An 18,591-nucleotide genomic window follows, 5' to 3' on the forward strand; every position below is an offset into this window, starting at 1 on the left:
GAATAGCCAGTTCTTGGAAGCGCAGGCAGAGGCTAGAACCTCCCCTCCAGCCAAGACTAAGGTTTACCCAATGCCTATAGCACCAAAACTGTGATGATTACTATGAGGTAGATGAAAACCACAAGGCATGAACCATTTTGCCTGGTGGGAGAAATTCCTGCCAGGCCCTGAATATGGTGGCCAACAATGACCATAGCAAGTTCATGCCACAATGAATTCGCAGAGCACATAGGGAGGGAGAGAAGGAGACAGGGAGACCCGGTGAAGAATTGCAACCCAGGGTCAAGAGCAGGCTGATATTTATTCCCTAGGAGCAGTGCTTTTTTGGGTGGCCTACACAGGGGTACGCATACCCCTAAATATTTTGTGAATTTTATACTTTTGTCCATTTATTGTATTTATTTTTCCTGATTTGAATGATAAAATGGTGATTTCCTTGAGTCAAAATGAGAGTACTCATAAACATATTTTTTAGGGGAAAAAGCACTGCCTAGGAGTGAACCCAAGGAAAGTCTTGGCCTCTGTTGGTCCTATCCCCAGGGAGGTGCCTGTCATTCAGGCCTGCCCAACATGGGCCAATTCATGGGTAGGCCTGAATCGAAAACCTGGCTAATGAAGCAAGCCACTTCACCGACTGGAAAACCTAAGATTGGAGGGCCACATGGGATCATGACATAATGCAGAGGCACCAGGCTGCAATTCAGACTTATGGGATTACCCATTTTGAGTCTTAAAGTATTTTCTGCTCATTCAACTATAAGGATCAGTGGTAGAGCACATGGTTTGTAAGAAAAGGAAGCCAAATGGTTTCTTTAAATGGATGTTTCTTCTCCATTCTTCACACATTCACAATGTCTCCATATTCTTTAGATTGTGGTTGCGTTTCGAGGTCCCTAAGCCACCCCAATAAAACACAATTCACACAGAATTTTTGTTTAAGGTTTTTGGCATAATTTTGGCCACAACTTTATTAAAATACAAAAAATGCATTGGTTGCGACTATCTGTCCCCGCCCGGGGACAGACTTACATTCGCATGCCCGCGAAAGTCAGAAAGGGAAAACATTTTGGGGAGAAAGATGGAGCTGGGAACCATGCCCTCACCTCTCCCCAAATGCTCCCAGGGGCTCTTGCGTGGCCCTAGCCCCTTGACAGAGGTTCGGACAAAAGCATGGCAAGCCCCTGGATTCCTTTAACGGAATACCCTTGCAGCAGCAGCATTAGAGGAGCAGGCACAGCCAATCCATGCCCCTCAGCCAACCAAACCATAAACCAATGCCTAACCGCAACCTTGGAAGTTGTGAAGATTTGCTACTCAGCAGGCAAAAACCAAGTGGCACCAGCCAATCAGCCAAATGGACAAAATTCCTACCAGGCTCCTGACCCCAAAACAGACAACCCCATGACAGGCATAGCAAGGTCAAAGCGAACAACCCTAAATATAGAAGAAGAAGAAGAAGAAGAAGAAGAGTTTGGATTTGATATCCCGCCTTTCACTCCCCTTCAGGAGTCTCAAAGCGGCTAACATTCTCCTTTCCCTTCCTCCCCCACAACAAACACTCTGTGAGGTGAGTGGGGCTGAGAGACTTCACAGAAGTGTGACTGGCCCAAGGTCACCCAGCAGCTGCATGTGGAGGAGCGGAGACGCGAACCTGGTTTCCCAGATTACGTGACTACCGCTCTTAACCACTACACCAGGGCAGGTAATCTGATGCACACAGCGAAAAGAGGAAGCTCAACACTGCGTGCAGGGAATATAAAACTTCTTGGTTGTCAATCAAAAAATGGCAACATCAAATTCTCCCCAACGACAAGAGGAACCCAATCGCAATGGTGGCCAACTACCTTTACCCGTCCTGCAACAGTGGGATGTCTTGTAAGACCCCACCGCAACATGTGCTCTCCATGAAGGAGAACACGCTTTGTTGTTGTTTGGGGAATGGTTTGTAGTTCAACTCCCTTTCTTTCCACTGTGTGGTGTTTGGAAAGCAAAATATAACACTTATTGTTTTAAAATCTGTTTGAATTTTGCAGGTATGGTTAACATTCAACGTTATGCATTGAAAAGGCTGTTGAGCACATGACATAAATGCAATTTATCAGTGATATTCATAGCTGGGCTTTTCTCAAATAAATTAGTTCATTGTTTCACTGAGATCTTGTAAAACACGCTATATTTTTCACCCTCCTATACTCCTCTGGCATTTCCGTTCCATCATTCACCAGTGTTTGCATCACCCCACATAAACCTTTGATCAGCAGTTTTAAATTTTCTGCTTCCTTTTCTCTCTATCACAGTTGAGTAGGATGAAAAAATATGACTTGGGTTTACTCACCTATGAAACCACTTCCTTTCACATTTTCCATTGCAGTTTATATGGCTAGGAAAGAACAGCTTCTTGGGACTGTAACTTGTGCTTCTTGAGTCCTTGATTTGGATCTGTGGCAAGGTATGCTCTTCTACAGCAGTCTCTTCTCTTATGCATTAAAAACCATCAACACTTGCTTTTTAATATCTACCGAAATAATAAAATACGAATTTGAACAACTCTATATAGCTGTTATGGATCAAAAGCCTTAATTATTTTTGTAGAGATGGTAAAGGCAGTTAACTAATAGTTAAAGGTTAATTGGAGTTAAATACTGTTAGCTAAAACACAAAATATTATATAAAGAAATGTACAAATGTTACACTGGACACTACAGATTGTTTGTTTGTTTGTTTGTTTGTTTGTTTACTTACTTACTGGCTTTTTCCAGACAGGGACCCAAGGTGGCTTACAGATAACATAAGAACAGCTAAAAATATAGCCCAGGGTGGGGGGAGTATTAAGAAACAATTAAAAATTAAAAGAAGAGAAACTCTCTCCTCTATTTAAACCATACAGATAATTACCGTAGAAACATTCCTTTCATTAAATGCAATCAGTAGAATAACCACCTGCTGGCAGGACAACAAGGAGGGAGCCACTCAAACTTCTCTAGGGTGGGAGTTCCAAAATCTGGGAGCAGCCACCAAGAAGGCCCTCTCCTGTATCTCTACCAAGCATACCTGTGAGGGTGGTGGAACTGAGAGAAGGGCCTTCCCCAATGATCTATGAGGGAATATGGTCTTTCAGACAGCTTGGACCTAAGCCATATAGGCCTTTATAGGTTAGAAACAGCACTTTGAATTGTGCTTGGAAGCAGAGAAGTAGCGAGTGAAGCTGTTGTAATAAGGAAATTGTAATTATCCTCCTATATCATAAAAAATATCAAAGCCGTTTACAACAACACATTTTCATTAAAAAAAACCCATGGCCACTTAAAATCAGAGCCTAGCAACAAACTATTATGGAGAAACATATTCTTCATTGCCCTCACAAGCCTGGCAGAACAAAGTTTTCAGTAGGCTTAAAAGTCTTAAAGGCTTAAAAGTCAGAAGGCTTTTGTTGAATGGTTCTAGAACATGGGAAATGCTATTTTTTAGACGGAGGTGAAATATCACATTGATTACTCCTTTAATTTTTGACTTAAAGGGAAGGGAAAGTGTAGATTTTGACTTTCCCGTAAGAACAGAAAATGATCTACTGTTCAAAGCTTTGGAACAAAATGGTTCATTAGTTCCCCTCCCCTTGCGTATCTGAGGAATGTCATGCCCTCACAATGGCACGCATTTTGAACTCTTTCCAATTTCAGATATTTCCCATCTCTTTTAATACCTCATTGCTTTTGCATCAATTACAGCCTGACCTAAAGCCTCACTGGAAGTAGATATGATATATAGTGGAATCTATTTAAATGAATTTCTGATGAAAGAATAAAACTGTTAAAAGAATAAATTTACCACACACAGATTTATACAAATCCAGTATATGCAGTGAAATCCTCTTAAATGAAAAACTGATGAAAGATTAAAATGTTAAATGAATTAAAACCCGGCATCCCAGTGATATATAATGATGATTTGACCTATTAAAGGAGAGAACCTGATGAACATAGTACCAGTGTAGTGCTCCAGGATGTCAGTTTTTAAATATGCAGTGAAACTCTGTAAAGTAAATACATGATCAATATATATATCTATTAAGGCTAAATTTATTGTAGACTAAATAAATAGTAGACATTTATTACTCTTGCTCACTCGGTAGGTGAATGCAGTATGTCGTCTGATGCTAATGGATGAGAGAAGCATGTGCTACAGACTGGTAAGAATTTAACTCAACGTGTGAATCAGAGGATTATTGCATTCAAAGGTATGCAGCCCATTCACCTAGCCAGACTAAATCAGAAAATGCAGGAGGGGGACAGGGAGGGATTATCACACATTGTACCTGTGGCTCTGTAGATGGGCATTTTGCTTAATACATCACAGAAAATGACTGCACAGTTCCTGTGTTGCAAGAGAAGCATGGATGATAATGTGTGATGTGCATAAAGGTCTCTTACTCATGATTCTTTTCACACAGTACACTGACACCCACATTATCTTTGAAAAGGGCAAAAGGAATTCTCTTTAAAACCTAAATGCTTAAAATCAATGCACATATGTGTAACCAACCTCCTGGAGGGGATTGTTATTATTAGCTGTATTGCTTTCATCACCTGCTGAACCTTTTTGTTGAAACAGGCCTGTCCAGACGTGTAAATTTGGCATGTATATTTATATGTAGTTTTATTTTATAATGAATATTTTAAAACTGCTATGGGAAAAAAATCAAGCTAGCTTGTTTTAACAGCTACTTTACCAGTAATTTTAATGTATATTTTTTGCAAAGCACTTAGAGATTTTGATGATTAAGTGGCATATAATCTTGGACTACTGCAACACGCTCTATGTTGGGTGACCCAGAAACTACAACTAATCCAGAATGCAGCAGCTAGACTGATGACTGGGAGCGGCTGCCGAGACCACATAATACTGTTCTTGAAAGACCTACATTGGCTCCCAGTACGTTTCCGAGCACAATTAAAAGTGTTAGTGTTTAGTGTTTAGGCCTTTAAGCCGGAATTAAGATTGCCGGAAGAAATATCAACAACCTCAGATATGCAGATGACACAACCTTGATGGCAGAAAGTGAGGAGGAATTGAAGAACCTTTCAATGAGGGTGAAAAAGGAGAGTGCAAACTATGGTCTGAAGCTCAACATCAAAAAAACTAAGATCAAAGCCACTGGTCCCATCACCTCCTGGCAAATAGAAGAGGAAGAAATAGAGGCAGTCAGAGATTCTACTTTCTTGGGCTCCATGATCACTGCAGATGGTGACAGCAGTCATGAAATTAAAAGACGCCTACTTCTTGGGAGAAAAGAAGAGTTTGGATTGGATTTGATATCCCGCTTTATCACTACCCGAAGGAGTCTCAAAGCGGCTAACATTCTCCTTCCCCTTCCTCCCCCACAACAAACACTCTGTGAGGTGAGTGGGGCTGAGAGACTTCAAAGAAGTGTGACTAGCCCAAGGTCACCCAGCAGCTGTATGTGGAGGAGCGGAGACGCGAACCCGGTTCCCCAGATTACGAGACTACCGCTCTTAACCACTACACCACACTGGCAATGACAAACCTAGACAGCATCTTAAAAAGCAGAGACATCACCTTGCCAACAAAGGTCCGTATAGTTAAAGCTATGGTTTTCCCAGTAGTGATGTATGGAAGTGAGAGCTGGATCATAAAGAAGGCTGATCGCCAAAAAATTGATGCTTTTGAATTATGGTGCTGGAGGGGACTCTTGAGAGTCCCATGGACTGCAAGAAGATCAAAACTCTCCATTCTTAAGGAAATCAGCCCTGAGTGCTCACTGAAAGGACAGATCCTGAAGCAGGGGCTCCAATACTTTGGCCACCTCATGAGAAGAGAAGACTCCCTGGAAAAGACCCTGATGCTGGGAAAGATGGAGGGCACAAGGAGAAGGGGACAACAGAGGATGAGATGGTTGGACAGTGTTCTCGAAGTTACCAGCTTGAATTTGACCAAACTGTGGGAGGCAGTGGAAGACAGGAGTGCCTGGCATGCTCTGGTCCATGGGGTCACGAAGAGTCTGACACGACTAAACAACTAAACAACAACAGAAAAATAAAGAACATCAATAAATAATTATACAAATATAATAAAGTGTGAGTGTGTTGTAATGATATATAGTCATACCTCATGTTACGTTTGCTTCCTGATACGTCTTTTCAGGTTGCGTCCTGCAGTGACCCAGAAGTACCGGAAAGGGTTACTTCTGGGTTTTGCTGCTCGCGCATGCACAGACGTGCAAAGTGATGTCACGTGCATGCGCAGAAGCGGCGAATTGCAACCCGTGCATGCGCAGACGCGCCGCTGCAGGTTGTGTTCTGCTCATGTTGTGAACGGGCCTCCAGAACAGATCCCGTTCGCAACCAGAGGTACCACTGTATAACACTTCTACAGTATTTGTTTGTGTCTTGGTTACCAAGTTATTAATGAAATCATATCTATATTTGCTTTTTCCTAGCAGTGCTGCCAAAGAAAGGCAAAAACACTTCATGAAGCAGTAATGAAAAACGTGCTAAAACATTAAAAGAAACCAATTTTCTCCAATTCCTCTTTTCTCATATCAAGCATACCAAGACATTTACAACATTCCTGCCTGCATTGCTTATTTGTTTCCCCCCCCCCCTCGGTAACCGAAGGTTATAGATAGTCGCTGCACATTACAGACTCTTGCAGCACTCCAAGGGCCATCTCCCTTCCCTCAAAGTGGAAAACGATGGCATGGTGCTGCCATCTTCCTTCTAAGAGGGCATACATATACTTCTCAAGAACTAAATCAGGGGTAGTCAAGCTTTTTATACCTTCCGCCCACTAATGCATCTTTCTCGATGGTAAAATTTCCTTACCTCCCACCAGTGCTCGATGGAAGGAGGATTCAGCTTGTGCCATACAACTCCCCACCGCCCACCTAGAATCCTGAAACGCCCACTAGTGGGTGGTAGGGACCTGGTTGACAACCCCTGAGAGGTGATTTCAGCTCCCTGGGAGCTGCAGTACTCCGATAAACCCCTAACACCCAATAGCTGTTTTTAAATGATAAAATCCTGGAGGATCCAGTTCATTGTTCTCCAGAAATACATCTTGTTTGATATTAAGTATGCTTTATTTTCAAGCTTCATAATGTATGCTTTGGGCCTTCTTAAAAACACTTCTTTGCAACTGTTTAAACTCACTGTCATGATTCTTTATTATTATTTTTGCCATTCTGCAAGTTAACTAAATGAGCCTAGCAGAATATGTATTAAGGAACACTATTCTTAAATAATTGTTTTGTTCTGCTCAGGGGAATAAAAGTCATTGCCAGATCCACTGTAATAGCAGAAAACAAGTTTTAATCTAGATTTAAATTGGCAAGATTTTTTTTTTTTAGATGTGAAAATCCCCCCCCACTACTTCTTTCAGATCAGTGGGATGATCATACCGAATCCACTGATGTATCTTTGAAAGAAACACCAACCAGAGTTGTCCATCATATATACGCAATGCAGGAGATGTAGACGATTAGATGAATGTAATAAAGGACAACCAAAATGATTCTGAGCTTTGCGAATTAGAGTTTTGAAAGAAGGTTAATCAGTCTTGCCCTTTATAGCTCATGTTAAGGAGACTAAGAGGGCGATCTCCTTGAGAAACACAAGTTACTTTAGAGATGAGAACAGATTGTTCCCACCAACAATCTGTTTAAGATAGCAACTAACCCCAGAGTCTGTCAAGACTGGCCCGTTCGGGCAGGGGTACCTTTACCTTTACCTTTTTAGCTAAAATGAATGAGAGATGGATATATAAAGAGAAGGCCACCTAAAATCAATACAGATTTGATGGGGCTCACAGGAACAAAGTCATAAAATCCAATAAGGGCAATGGGATTGGTGAATGAACCCTTGCAGGACAAACACTTCTGTTAACCAGGAGGCTTCTCAAAGCAGCATTAAGAGTGAAAGGATGCTTGATACAGGCAGAGCGAGAGTCAGGATCCTTGGGCACATACTGAGGTGCACATCACAAAGCAGGGGGCACTGCCAATTTCTGGAACCCCCTGACTCTGCTGTTTCTGCTGTGCCTGTTCGTCAGCCTCCTGTAAGCAGCTGGGCAATGGTAGGAGGAGGAAGTAACTGCAACTTCCACTCACCTTCCTTTTTGGGTGGCTGTGTGGATTAGCCCAAAGGGAGAGGGCAAGTGAATTGGCTGTAGCGAAAAAGACATGGCCAACTCAGGCAGCAGGTCCACTGAGGGCATGTTGGCCAAGGACCTCCCCAAACCTGGATCCAGCACCGGATACAGGAAGAGTCTTAGGGCATACCAATTAGAAGAGCTCCAAACCTCAGCCGGGAGCAGCAGGGCAGAATCAAGTGACAGGTCCATCACCAGATCCCCCCAAAAAATCAGGGTAGAAAGTGGTACTTTGTTTTTCTATTTTGCTGTGCAAACTCTAGGCTTGATCAACCTGGGAAATGGGCCACTTTTGGATCCACTGGGTCTGTTTTCCTTTTCTCTATAATTCCCCATTGTGGAGTCTTGTGCTAGGTATCAAGGTGGGAACACCATGAGTGGTAACTTCCTAAACACCCTACTTTGGGTGGGTGCAGCAGGGGCCTCTGTAAAAGGCAGCCCCAGCTGAAGGCCAATGCTATCCTATGGGCACCCTGCATCAGCCTTGCCATACAGTTCAATGTAGAGCAGGGGTTGCCAACATGGCACCCTCTTGATGTTGTTGGACTACAACTCCCATTTCCCATCACAACTGGCTATGCTGACTTGGCTGGTGGAGGCACCACATTGACTATCCCTGGTGCACTGCCCATTGCTGAAATGACTGGAAAAGACCTTGCAAGTAGATGATTTCTGTTTGTAATCAAAGTCCACAAATGCTGGCTTTATTGCAGTGTCTGTCTAAAGCATCTCCCCAACATTAATTTCCTTTGTACTGCCAAAACCCATCAAAGCCACAACCGTCTCCCAGTAAATCTGCCCCTTCCCATGCTTTAGTTATCTTCTTCCTTGTTGTGTTTGTCATGATCTTTGTATCAGCACTAGAAGTAAATAAATGAAATGAATTTTAAGTTATTCATGTTGTTTGTAGAGGGTGGGGGATGAGAGCTGGGATTTAAGGCTTCGGGAAAGTGGTGTGCAGTAGGCTAATCTGCTTTAATACAGGGAAATCATTCCAAAGCCATGCTGGCTCTGAAGTGTTCTTTGTTTTGTTTCTGTGTATATGAAAAAGCAAAATACTTAGTACATTACGGCAATAATTGCTGTGAATATAAGCCGAATGTATTTTCATATACTATAGGCATCCATGTTTCATTAAGGGCAATCAAAGAGCAATTTTCTGTGTATGTCTTTGTGTATTTCTAAGGAAAGAAATAATTGGTACTAAAGAAAGTGTTCCGTGTTTCACCAAACACCTTACTTAATTTTCATCAAGATTATTGGTGTCACCTTCCAGTAAGTCAGGAAAACCTGCCAGGGTAATTAATATATGGAGAGCAGAGTTTGCGACTTTGTCAAGTATTTAAGAAGTATTTAGTGCACCCTTCTTTTCATTATAATTTCAGAGCATTTAAATGTATTTGTCATGCTCTGAGTTATGATTTGCCTTTTTCTATGAAAGGAAAGCTTCTTTTTTATTTGTGTCATAGAATGCTGGGATTCTTGGGGTTCAGTATTAAATACAATATTTCATACTTTGTGGCATAATCACAGACTTGGAGATTTCCAGACCCCCTGCAAATAATAAAGCCTTGCCTCTTCGTATTTATGCATGACTTCTGCTTCACCTCTTGAACCTTTTCAACATACTGTCAAGCAGACTCTATTTTCTCTGATTATCCGAGATTACTTTGCGTCCTCTCAAATGCAGTTCATTACTTTCTTCAATGGAATTCCAAATCTGTGCTCTAACAGATTCCTAAACCTTAGCAAACCTGTACATTACTAAGCCTTCGCTGTGCTTGCCATATGGTTAACCTGATTTCAGTGACCCAAATCACATAATTTTGATTAATGATGTGTAATTAGAAAAAATACCATGCTGGCAGTAATTAAGTCCCTCATGAGCTTATCTCCACCAGCCATGTAAGGAAAGCTATTTGACAAGCTGAAGAACCCATAGAAAATGTAGGGTGTGAATTCAGCCCCTCATATCATTTCAGGTCCTCATGCTAAATAAGCATATTTATTTATATGAATACCTTACTAAAATCGATAGTACTAGAATCAGTCAGTGGGATATGGGTACAGGATCTGTAGCTTATGCACACATCACATGACTTTATGGATCAGGGACTGTGGCATCAACTGAATGTATATGTGTATTTGAATGTTTAATTATACATTGAAACGTGCATCACTATTCCTACTGCAAGAACCAAGAAGACCCTCTTGGACTAGAGTCCAGCACCCTGTTCTCACCGTGGCTGCCAACATGCCTGTGGGAAACCTATAAGCAGACCCTGTGGGAAACCTATAAGCAGTTCTCATCTCTTGTGGTCTCTAGCCATCCGTATTCAGAAGCAAACTACCAACTATGATTAATCCACATTGCGTGGACAGGCGGAGTCCCCAGATCCCGCGCGGTCCCCCCGTCATGTGAAATAACGACTCATGACAACGTGCTATGGGATTAAATTGGCCACAACTTTATTAAATTTCAAATGTGGATAGACCTTGGCTCAGGCATTGGGCGTTCTCCCTCCCTCCCAGCTGGGGACCTAGGGAGCATCAGGGTTATCCAGTGTGGGGGGGGGATGGGCCGTCTCTGGAGAACATATGTTCAAGCAGAGATGGCCGCCCCCGTAATGCCGCCGCCGCAGGAGAGAGCAATGACGACCTTTCGGTGTACGGCCAAAGCCTCCCTTCAGAAAACCCCTTTAACGGGGAACCCTGGTATCGCCGCCGCAAGAGGAAGATGGACTAAAGGATTCCTCCCAAGGCCTGATACCGCCAAAGTTGTGACGTTTTGCTACGGGAAAGGCAAAACCTGCCAATGCAAGGAAATTCCTTTCCGGCCCTTTAACAGCAACCTTAACGTAGCAGCGCCCGCATACCTGTGAAGAAAAGTTAACCTGCAAAACCTGTGGAGAAAAATTAATCTGCAAATATGACATTAACTGAGGGTAGGTAGGGTGGGAGAAGCTCTGGAGACAAGTGAGGATTCCCAGGTAAGATCCTCCCTCTATTGTGTGGGCAGGTAATCCCTCCCCTACCTGGCCTGGTCTCCTTGGCAACGCTTCCCCCAGGTGGGATTGGACAACTGACTGAGGTAGGCGGAGACCTCCAGGTATCCCACCTGAGGGAAGGCAAAGCCAAGCCTATGCTGTTGGAGCCGCTCCAGATCTAGGGGCTGCGCGCGTCCACGCAAAGGGCGCCCCCCGTTTTAAGCGTGGAGCGGTCATTCTGTTTATGTGATTAATCCAGAGAATCCACGTTTTTTGACAGACTAGGCGCACATAAATATCTTTTTTAAAAAATAAGCAACAAGCAGACTGGAATTTTTAAGCCACCACATGCTAATACTGCAAGGTAGTTGTTGTGTCATCTCAAAAATTAAAAACAAAAAGCAAAAACTGGTTTTCAGTTGCATCTGGGAAGCTGTTAAGTTTTGCTGCAATGTATAATTTTGTGACTTGACTGGGCTGTGGATGTGTTTAGAAAGGGTTCATTAAAATGGCACCTGCAGGAACCATTCTGCTTTCCAGTACCTCCTTTGGAGTCCACAAAAGATCTCAGTAAATCCCCTCAAAAATCTATATTGCCTGTTCTGCCTTGTCTGCATTGAATGTGCCCTCTTAAACATCCCCACATTTCATTGCCAGGACTAGACAACCACCCATCATTTTATTTTGAACAGAGGAGAGATGCAAAGAGCTTCTCTCTATGATGGAGCATGGGGGTCGGTCGTGTAGATGCCTTTTCTCCAATGATGTGGGGAGGGCATGCCTGTACAATTTTGTGGGCCTGCCTCCTTTTCTGCTTTTTGGGGGATGTCGCAGCCATATTGTGCCACATATCCACCACAGCCATTGAGTATTATGCCACACCTTCATGGGAGCTGATTTATGACTGATCTCCACAGCACTTTCTCAGACTTCCAGGTGTGCCTATTGGCCAAAAAGGTTGGCAACTCTGATATACCGTAAGTCTCATGCCACATTAGAAAAAAGCAAAAGACAACACTTAAGGTAGCCATGTTTCCAAAACCCATGATTGGGCAACAGTTTTACTGGATCAACCAAAATGTCAGAAAATTGTAAGCAGGTACTTCATAACTCTTCATCAGACTAAATGTTGTACAAAGCAGGGGATGTGGGAATAAGGAAAAAAGGTGCAAAAATTAGGCTTTGTACTGTAGGAATGGAGGTTGGCATTTGGATTCAGTATCAAGATGGAGATTGCAGATTGATTGATTGATTGATTGATTGATTGATTGAGTGTCTGTTAGGTGCTGCACTGCTGCAGGGTTCAGGTTACAGCTAGGATTCGGGGATACAGAAGCAATAGCTGATCTCCATTCTTAAAATCATAAAGCCTGGCAGTTTCCAAGATACATCTCACACCTCAAGCAAAACACATGTGTTCCTGGTAAGAAGAAGAGAACAGAAGTCAAGAGAAATGTAGCAGTCTTCATATTAACAAAGCTGTAAAGCACTGTTATTCGTCTGATTAAGTGGGAGTTTGGAGATCTTAAAATGGCCATCAAATCACTTAGGATGTATCATGGTTAAAAGACCCATTATGCTGTGAGTTTGGCAGCTGTGCTCCAATCTGTACACCTGAACATGGACAGGCAGGTTTTAAATGTACATGTTAAAGGAGGTGTATTTGGAGGTCTCAAAGCATTGGCTCATGTTGCTCATTTCCATCTACAAGGGAAGTAAAAACTCATCTGGAATGAGCTTGGGGTAGTGTATGTGGTTGTCCCCCACTCAAGAAAGAGAGAGAATGAATGAATGAATGAATGAATGAATGAATGAATGAATGGCTAGCTGGCTGACCCAAGGCTGATTGGGTCTTTCTGGCTTTCAATGGTCTTCCTGCACTGTGTTGTAATGCCACCCTACCTCCCAGAATACTGGTTTTCAGCACAGCTATGGGAATAGCTGTTTGAGAATTGAAAATCACCTCTCTGCTGCCAAAACAAATGTACCCAGGAACAAGAGTGGGTTTTAGGTACGGATGGGAGACTACAACCATACCAACTGTCTGCAAGAAACAATCCTGAAAATTGACCCAAACAGAAAGAAGGTACTTCCCAAGTGCAAAGCTGCTTGGTTTGCTGACCTGGTCATATAGTTCACAGCGATCAATAACGGTTCCATTGCATGCAAAGAGATTACATTAAATAATTGCATATGCACCTACAAAGCAGCTGGCTTGTAGTTCACATTGCTTTTCAGCAATCAATGAGAGTTTTCGATAAGGGTTTCACTTAAAGTAAGGAGCTAACATTAGATAACTTTTGCAATCTGGACATACTGAATGCTGACAATGCATGTGCAGAATTTTCTTTTATATTCTCACCTTGAAAAGGACACCTAAGAGAAAAGTTTTTGACTTGTAATACAGATGATCAGTACCAACATGAGAAATGCCCATTCCAAAGCAGGAAATTACAAACTTCTGTGCAAAAAAAGACCCAGCTGAGATAGTTAAAAGTGATTTGTAATAGAGGACATAATGCTTGTAATTTGGGGGACTTTTTACTTCCAGAATGACTTTGTAAGGCATATTCTGTATGTTGAACTGCACAGAATCCATGTCCTAATTTGGGTCTAGTGCAGACTGAACCTGCCTCCATCTCTCCTTCTCACTTCTAACCTCCCCTTCCTCTTTTCTCATCTTACCTGGATGTTGTAAAGGCAGCAAGAACCCAAGATGGGAGCTACCTCAGGGTCTCCAACACCATTCAGGGATACAAGGAACCATGAAAAATGTACATATACAATAAATATGCACAAAATCTTTCCTGGTGGTTCTCGATACTTGTAATCAACACTAGTCTTATTATAGCCCCAGCTATGAGTCTTCCCTTTTGCTGCCACATCTAGATGTTAGGAAATGGAAAGAGTGACGGGAAGGCGGGGGTGGGGGGGAAACAGGTCAGTACTGGGTTAGCCTATACTGTAGAAGTTGCAGTCCTAAATTAGCCTTCTATTATATGGCTGTGTGTGAATAAAATGCAAGCAGGTGAGCCCATGCCTCATTTCAAAGGCTTCTTTTTAGACATGCCTGATTATTAAAGATTCCTCTTGCTGTGAAATAATCTCCTTGCACAAAACATATTCAAGAGCTCCTGAATGAAGACTCCATTGTTGCAAATGCAATGTGCTACATAGATGACTCACTGGGAAGAAAGAAATGAGCAGATAATAAGCCATTCATCTAAGAAGTCACTCTTGTTGTATAGTTTTTTCCAGGTTTGTCTACACTAGGGATAATGCTGTCCTGTAGTTGTGGGCTTCAGCTCCCAACAGCCCCAGGAAGCACAGCCAGGGATCAAGGATGATGGGAGTTGATCTAATGACATCTGGAGGCACTGCACTGGATAACCCCTGAGTCTATGCTGTGCCAATGAAGGGAGAAGAACATGGTGCCAGGGATACCAATTTATTTAAAGCTTCAGTTATTTATCATTTCTGTTTCATTAAAAAGAATGTTACAGCTTTGGGCTGATACAAATCTATGTAGTTCATTCACAACTTCTGTATGACTAATTTCATGTTGTTCAAAGTTTCTCCTAGTAAGTTTCTTGTCTCACATTATGAACATTTTTGTTCTTAGGCAGATACCAAGGTACCCACATAAGACAGCGTAATTTAAACCGATTAGGAAGGTGGCTCACCATTTACCTTTTCATTTTGTTTTAAGTAAAAACTATCCCAATAGGAAATTAATGGGGGGGGATATGTGGAAGAGGGGGGAATGATCCATAATGCCATGACCTCAACAAATTTAAGGGAACAATTGTCATTATGTTTAAGAAAGGGACAAATATTAAAAATTTAATGATGCTCAACCAGACTTGAGCATCTTTTGGTCTTCTTTTCTGAGATGAGATATGTCTAATTTAAAATTTAGTTTTCTATCATGCCAGTGTCTGGAATGTCTTTCCTGGTGGTAAGAGCTTCCATATGTGCAAATCCTGGGCAATAAGAATACTGTAGTCTGAAGGTTAAGACTGTAGCACACTGCCACCTACAGTTAGTAGTAGCTTGAAGAGAATTTGATAGCTGTCTTGATTCTGAGTCTCCTCTCACATAATATCTCAGCAATCAAAGTTCTTTAAATTTTATCCACCAATAAAATAAAATCTATTTTGTGAGATGCTTCCAGTTCTATGGTCTTGTAAATGTCACTATAAAGGCTTCTTGAGGTCAATACAAGTGCTTAGCGTACCAATCTGTAGAAGCAGAAAGAGCAGGGGAGAAAGGAGTTGTTTTACTGTTTGATTACAAAGGACATGTCTAGATCCTGAGTGGCAGCCAAAAATTATTTGGTCTTGGGAATGTACAAATATGACATCAAGCCTGCTTTGTGTTTTGATGATCCAGTCCTGTATGCACCGTGTGCAACCCCCAGCATGGCTCGAAGCAACCTAAAGGCTGGCTTTAATTGAATTGGTTGTCAACGCTTCAAGGGGCCATTTTGAGAGCCATAGGGGCAACACTGCACATCCTAAGGGAACATTCTGATTTTGTCCCCTTCGCTGCAGGCTGTTGATTGGATAGGAAAGTTCATGGCACTTGATGTTCTTTGACAGACAGTTCCACTCGCCTGAGGGCACCTTTCACCCAACTGACAGCCTGATCCCCACTATGTTCTTCATGAAGATTTGAGAGTACATGCCAAAATGCTCAGTAGTGCTGTGAGTGAAGGAATGGTCTTGAGTTGCAAGACTCGGAACACATTATGAAAATACTGAATTTTTAAGGGACATTTAAATCCAGTGAATTGAGATTGGCTGAGACTGAATATTAGCTGGTTTAAAGATAACCCAATCTAGACTGAAGGTTTTGGTTTGAGTCTTCTGAATGAATAATAACATTGGGTGGATTGCAATTATGTAATTTTAAAATTACTTACAGTGATATAGTCACATCAATTAAATTAGTCCTCCTACTTAGTATATATTTAGTAGGCATTATAGGGCAGGAACCCAATCCTAGGGAAGTTTACTTGCATTGAGATAAATGAAACTTAATTACTTCCAATTAACCATGCATATGTCTATGTATTGTTCATCACTGTCTGTCAAATCAGTATAGGTCCAAGACACAACACTGCCAATCCAGGTAGGGGCATACACACATTCATCTCTTGTGAGCTGTTAGAATATGTTTATATAGGCATCCTATATAAATACAGTAATGAAGAAATGAAATAAGGTTTCATTTCCTACAGCTTGATAGTCCAATGAGCCTTTTTGTCCTTCCACGTAAAAATATGAGCTCATATTCCAGTTTCTATTGAAATAACAATCTGTTAAAAGTTAAGGGTACCTAAAATGTGTGCTGGACACCCCATATGACCAGCATTACCAGTGCATATCTGGGCACATCTGCATAAATTGTGTTTGAATATGTCTATGGTAATGTGACAAACCAGGTACATGGGTGTATATACAGTAACCCTGCCCTTTCTATTTAGAATCTGAAGCCTGTCTAGTTTCCTAGATCCTTGTCTCTTTCTGTTTTCTGGGTAATACTGACCCTTGGCAGCTTTGCACATTTCATCAAATCCCCTACATTAATCTCTTAGATCATCATGCCCTCTCTAATGTTCTAATTAATATGCCCCCATCACCAGCCATATTACTCAACAAATGCCTTTCCTCTCTTTCTTTACAGATCCCCAGGTTATACTTTAGGTCACTGCCATTTTTCTTAGACTCAGGGCTCATATCTGTCTTTTGCAGATTCCTGTGCAGTGAGCACTCATCTAATCCCATCCTGCTACCAGCCATAATCATTCAGTTTCTTCCTGCCCTTCATTTAGCACAGGAGCTGTCCTCTTCTTCATCATCATTCCAGTTTCTCCAAAGCCATATTTAAGTTTTCCTCTGAGCTACATCTATGTCCACACCGACATTTTCAAATCTTTTCGTAAGTTTGTTGTCCCCTAAGCAAAGAACTAGTGCATTTCTGGTATGTTTACTTACTCCCACGATCATTTAGCTTCCTTCAGAGGAATTTCTGAAATTATTCGGGCATCTATTCAACGGCTGCATTCCCCATTCTTACTACTGGACCACCAAACCCATTTCAAGTCATGAAAGACAGAGCCTATACTGCTTGAAAGGGACGCAGGTGGCGCTGTGGGTAAAACCTCAGTGCCTAGGACTTGCTGATCGCAAGGTTGGCAGTTCGAATCCCCGCGGCGAGGTGAGCTCCCGTCGTTTGGTCCCAGCTCCCGCCCATCTAGCAGTTCGAAAGCACCCCTAAGTGCAAGTAGATAAATAGGTACCGCTTTATAGCGGGAAGGTAAACGGCGTTTCCGTGTGCAGTGCTGGTGCTGGCTCACCAGTGCAGCCTCGTCATGCTGGCCACGTGACCCAGAAGTGTCTTCGGACGGTGCCGGCCTCTTGAGTAAGATGAGCGCACAACCCTAGAGTCGGTCACGACTGGCCCGTACGGGCAGGGGACCTTTACCTTTACCTTTATACTACTTGAAGTAATCTCCATTAAAATCAATGGACTTTATAGTGAACATTTTAAATTTTAGTCCGTGCTGACATCAACACCCACCACCGAAATCTCACAAACTGCCTTTATTTGTGGTGGAGCTAATAGTAGTTTATCTTTCACCCCAGCTGATGCAAAAGATTTCCAGTCCTTTGCTCTTCCTGACTCCACAATTTCTTTCATGCTGAGAAAGCCGCTACCTTAATCCATGCCTCACTTTCTTAAAAAAAAAATCCCTGACTTCATTACTTATTTATTTTATTAACATATGCTATCAGAGTTTCAAGATCATCTTCCAAACATTTAATTAAAGCGGTCCATAACAAATGGTGTAAAAATACTAGGGGAATTATTAGGTTTCCTCCCACTGGACCAGTATAACAGCCACATCCAACCGCATGTTCTACCAAAAACAAAAAATGCATGGAATAGATGCTAGCAAGCTGTTTTTGAAAACCAAAAGAGGAAGGGTGTTATATCGAGAACCATTGCATGTGCATGAGAGAGAGGTTACATTGATCCTGAATGAAGTATAGTAGCTGTGTAATTTTAAACTATGGAGCTGTGAACATGGGAATAAACTATATATAATTCTACTTGGGGGGGGGGAGACATGGCCATAGTGGTAATCCTTTGTCACACAATTCTACCCCCAAAAATAATCTGTAGTAAGGAAGCAGATGGGGGCAGCCATCATTTGTGATGCAAACTGTGTGGCAATAAGACTGTGTACAAATAATAGCTTCTTGGTGATTTTTAGGCATTTTTGCTAGTGATACATATTTTTCATTTTGCTATCCTACTGTGTTCCCTGGCCAACAGGTTCAACAAGTCTTTGTAATGTTTTTAAATCAATATAAAACATGCCCTCCCCAAGACTATAGTAAACCAGAAAAATGAAAACATATGCCATAAGCAA

The 18,591-nt window shown here is 42.0% G+C and overlaps 1 long non-coding RNA gene across 1 annotated transcript in view; it reads left to right on the plus strand.

Moving 5' to 3' along the window:
• Positions 1-4,135: 4,135 nt before the first annotated feature.
• LOC309531395 overlaps positions 4,136-18,591 on the plus strand; it is a 46,622-nt gene continuing 32,166 nt past the window's right edge. Inside the window, exon 1 of the long non-coding RNA XR_014219290.1 lies at positions 4,136-4,234. This is a non-coding gene — a long non-coding RNA (uncharacterized lncRNA). The remainder of the gene's footprint in view (positions 4,235-18,591) is intronic.

The sequence above is a fragment of the Podarcis vaucheri genome (genome assembly GCF_965113315.1).
Source record: "Podarcis vaucheri genome assembly, chromosome: 4".
NCBI lineage: Eukaryota > Metazoa > Chordata > Lepidosauria > Squamata > Lacertidae > Podarcis > Podarcis vaucheri.